We start from the raw sequence: 5,183 nt of genomic DNA, 5'->3' as shown, positions 1-5,183 counted from the left end.
TTTGAGGACACGGGTCCTGAAGACCTTGCTCTTCATCCCTTTACAGCGGGGACATGGTCCCCATGTGAGCAGCACAGGTGTGCCTGCAGCAGGATCCCTGATGCCACTGACCCCCGGGTGCCCTGCAGTGCTCAACAGGAATGCCACGAGGGCTGAGGCCCAGCTGGTGGTGGGAAGCCAGCAGTGCCCACAAGCCAGCCCTTCCTCTGAGGGGCAGCCTTTGTGTTATGGACTTGGGCTTCCCCGGGGAAGTGCCCCACTTGCCTAAAGCAGCTCTGCCTGGACTCAGAACTGTGACGAGAAAATCACATGCATGTTTCAAGGGTTTCCTATGCCCTGTGTTGTCTTACAAAAATGAGTAGGAGTGTGTTGCCCACACACAAGATGCTCTAACACCACCGAGTGCACCCTCACACAGTTGAGATGAACCTGGACCGTGGACAGGCCGAGTGGCCCAAGGATCTGGCTCTCCCTGAAGGAAGTTACACGGAGAGCCTTCTCTAAGAACATGGCCAATGCCTGCCAGACAGCCTGCTCCACTGCCTCTGTTCCAGTTCCGTCCAAGCGTGGGATTTCATTAAGCAGGAACTAGGCAGCCCCAGTAGTGCCCTCTACCCAAGGAAATCACGCTGTCCTGACCTGGCCATCAAGCAGACAGACCTGTCATCCATCACCTTTACTGGTTCCATTAAAATACATATTAATAAGTTGGCTGATACACAGTTCACCAACTTAAAGCATGACATTCGTTGGTTTTTGGTACTACATTCAGAATTGTGCAGCACTATCAAAATCCATCTTAGAACATTTTCTCTTTTTTTCTTTTTTCTTTTTCTTTTTTTTTTTGAGATGGAGTCTCATCTCGCTCTGTAGCCCAGGCTGGAATGCAGTGGCATGATCTCAGCTCACTGCAACTTCCACCTCCCAGGTTCAAGCGATTCTCCTGCCTCAGCCTCCTGAGTAGCTGGGACTACAGATGTGCACCACGGCTCCTAATTTTTGAATTTTTAGTGGAGGCAGGGTTTCACTACGTTGGCCAGGCTGGTCTCAAACTCCTGACCTCAAGGGATCCACCTGCCCAGGCCTCCCAAAGTGCCGGGATGACAGACGTGAGCCACTATGTGCAGTCCCATTTTACAACATTTTCATCACGCCAAATGAAAACTCCATTTTCCCCACAGCATCTTTGGCCCTTGACAATCACTCATCAACTTTCTACCTGAAGTAGGCTAAATAACAGTACTTAGAGAGATCAGGTCCTATTCCTTGAAACCTGTAAATGTTACCTCATTTGGGAAAAGGGTCTTTGCAAGTGTGGTGAAGTTAAAGATCTTGAGACAGAGTGTTATACAGGTGGACCCTAAGTGCAATTGCCACATAAGAGGGAGGCAGAAATTCGCACACACACAGGAGAAGGCGATGTGAAGATGGAATAAAGAATCTACTCTGTGATGCTGGCCTTGAAAGACTGGAGTGATACAGCCACAAGGCAAGGAGTACCAGCAGTGACCAGAAGCTGAAAGATGTGAGAAACAGGTTCCTCTACTATAGCCTCCCTGCTGCCACTGTCATTTTTGCCCATGGTACTGACTTTGAGAACTTCTGGTCTTCAGAATTGTGAGAGATTAAATTTCTGTTCTTTTAAGTCATCAAGTTTGTAGGAACTTGTTAGAGCACTCACAGGAAACATATGCATTTTTTTCCTACCAGGAGTGGGGTGCCTAAAAATGTGGCAGTGGCTTTAAAATTGGATAATAAAGCAGCGATGGTAGAATTGTGAGAAATCATGATAGAAAAGGCCTAGGCTGCCTTGAAGAGGCTGTTGGTAGACATGTGGATGTTAAAGACTCGGTCACCCATACTCTGCCTTAAAGGAATTGAGGAACTTAATAGAAAGCCTGTGTGTTATTTTCAAGAATACATACTGTCATAAACAGAATGTTGGTAAACACATGAACATTAAAGGTGATTCTAAGGGCACAGAGGAAACAAGGAACATGTTACAGGAAACTAGAGCAAAGATTTTCTTTGCTATAGAATAGCAAAAATTTAGTTGGATTGTATCCTACAGCTGTGTGGAAGGCAGAATCATAAGCAATGAGCTTGCATATTTAGCTGAGCAGACTTGCAATCAAAGCACTCAAGACTCAGCTTTCTTTTTCCCACTTACAGTAAGTGCAAGAGGCAAGAGATAAATTGAGGTAATGTAACGAATTTAAAAGTACAATGAAATAGATAAACTGAGGGAAGAACTCTTATGCCAAAAAGAACCTAGACTTGATGATTTGGGAAATTCTTAGGCTATTCACATTGGAAAAAACCAAAATGCTAAAACTAGGAGATCCAGTTAGGAAAGCGTGTTCTGTAGAGAATGCCAATGGTGTGACATGCCTTGCAAATTTTCCTAGTGCCAAAGATATTAAACATGGGACTCATGAATCCCCTCAATCATCTCACAGAAGTGAGGCAAAGAGACTAAATTATCTAGGAAAGATCGGTGGAGAAACCTCATCTAACGCCATGAATTCCATCATATACGCAGAAATTCTACAAGGATTTTAGAATGTTCTATGAGACGAAACACTGCCATCTTGGACTAGAAAGTTTACAGACTAGACAAAATCATAGAAAGTTTAGAGACTAGACAAAACCAAAGAACTCCCAAAATTTAGAGGCAGAAAATAGGCTGATAAAACTACTCAACCTCAAACACGTGCTACTCTTTAAGGAAAGATGACCATGAGAGCAGAGTCATGGGGCTCAGAGGCCAAAGCCATGGACCCAGAGATAGGAGTCTCCAACTTTATGGTATCTTGTTATGGCAGCCATGGGAAACTGAAACAGTATTATAGAGAGTATCCACCTTTGGCTTTTTTTTTTTTGATGGAGTCTTGCTCTATTGCCCAGGCTGGAGTACAGTGGTGCAATCTTGGCTCACTGCAACCTTCGCCTTCTGAGTTCCAGTGGTTCTTTTGCCTCAACCTCCTGAGTAGCTGGGACGACTGCTGTGCGCCACTATGCCCGGCTGATTTTTGTATTTTTAGTAGAGATGGGGTTTCACCATATCGGCCAATCTGGTCTCAAACTCCTGACCTCATCATCTGCCTGCCTTGGCCTCCCAAAGTGCTGGGATTACAGGTGTGAGCCACTGTGCCTGGCCTCTTTGGAAATTTTATAAAAACGCAACATGGTCTTTTGTGACTGCTTCATTTATGTAATGCTTTAAAGCTTCATCCATGTTGCAGCATGTGTCAATCATACATTCCTTTGTGTGGCCATATGATATTCCATTATGTGGAAATTCGACACACTGTTCATCCAACAGCTAGTAGACATTTGGATTGTTTCCACTTTGTGCTATTAGGAATGATGTTATGATGTACAACAGTCTGTGTATGTTTTTGTGTGGACATGGTTTCTTTCCTCTTGAGTATATACCTAAGAGTAGAAAACGTCTGGGTCATACAGTAACTCTACATTTAATTTCTTGAAGAATTGTCATACTGTCTTCCACAGCAGCTGTACCATTTCACATTCTCTCCAGCAATGTATGAGAATTCCAGTTTCTCTGCTAAGTGTGGTGGTTCACACATGTACTCCCAACACTTTGGGAGGCTGAGATGGGTGGATCACCTGAGGTCAAGAGTTCAAGACCAGCCTCGCAAACACGATGAGCCCCCATCCCGGTCTCTAGGAAAAATACGAAATTAGCTAGGTGGTGTGTGCCTGTAGTCCTAGCTACTCGGGAGGCTGAGGCAGGAGAATCACTTGAAGCTGGGAGGTGGAGGCTGCAGTAAGCCAACATTATGCCACTGCACTCCAGCCTGGGTGACAGAGAGGGGCTCCATCACAAGAAAAAAGAGAATTCCAATTTCTCTACATCTTTGTCAATATTGTCTACCTTTTTTTAAATCACAGCCATTACAATAGGTACGAAGTGGCATCTCATTGTGGTTATTTGCAATCCCCTAATGATGCTGAGCATCTTTTCATGTACTTCTTGGCCATTTTTATCTCTTCTTTTTTGGAGATACTTATTCAAATATGTTGCCCATTTTTCAGTTGCATTTTTTTTTTTGGTGTTGAGTTGGAGAAGTTCTTTACGTATTCTGGATATTAAACCCTTACCTGATATGTGAGTTGCCAATATATTCTTGTTTTCCTTATTTTGACAATGTCTTATGATGTACCAATTTTTTTTTTTTTTTTTTTTTTTTTTTTTTTTTGAGACGGGAGTCTTCCTCTGTCACCCAGGCTGGAGAACAGTGGCCGGATCTCAGCTCACTGCAAGCTCTGTCTCCCGGGTTTACGCCATTCTCCTGCCTCAGCCTCCCGAGTAGCTGGGACTACAGGCACCTGCCACCTCGCCTGGCTAGTTTTTGGTATTTTTTAGTAGAGACAGGGTTTCACCGTGTTAGCCAGGATGGTCTCGATCTTCTGACCTCATGATCCGCCTGCCTCAGCCTCCCAAAGTGCTGGGATTACAGGTTTGAGCCACCGCGCCCAGCCAATGTGCAAATTTTTAACTTTGATGAAGTCAAATTTATCTACATTTTTTGTTGCATGTGCTTTTTTGGCATCACATCTAAGAAACTGCTGTTGCCTAATCCAAGGTCATGAAGATGTATGCCTTTGCTGTCCTCTAACATATAGTTTTAGCTTATAAATTTACATTTTTCGCCCATTTTGAGTTAATTTTATGAAAAAAAAGTTGAAAATAATTAGCCAGGCATTGTGGTACACACCTATAGTCCCAGCTACTCAGGAGGCTGGGGTGGAAAGATCACTTGAATCCAGTAATTTGAGGGTGCAGTGAGCTATGATCACACCACTGTACTCCAGCCTGGGCAACAGAGCAACACCCTGACAAAATAAATAAATAAATATATAGCTGAAAGTAGGAAAACATCTCCATTCATCAGAGGCATGTGAGCATCTTTGTCCTCTCTTGCTCTCCTGGGGAACAGTTGGGCCTATCTTTTTGTCCCTTGATTCTAGCTGGTTGGTGGCTCAGCCCAGGCCTTCCTCTCTGATAAATCCCAAAGTGGCTGCCGTGTTCTGATGCCGTTTCAGCCTCCCTAGTCCCTGAGTTTCACCTTTGTTCTCTAATTAGGGTTCAATTCTGTACAAATAGTTTCCAAACTGCAAACCAGAAACACATATTACTTTTCCATAATACTATG

This window comes from Macaca nemestrina, chromosome 17 (assembly GCF_043159975.1).
Source record: "Macaca nemestrina isolate mMacNem1 chromosome 17, mMacNem.hap1, whole genome shotgun sequence".
Lineage (NCBI taxonomy): Eukaryota > Metazoa > Chordata > Mammalia > Primates > Cercopithecidae > Macaca > Macaca nemestrina.
This window is presented reverse-complemented; position numbering follows the sequence as displayed.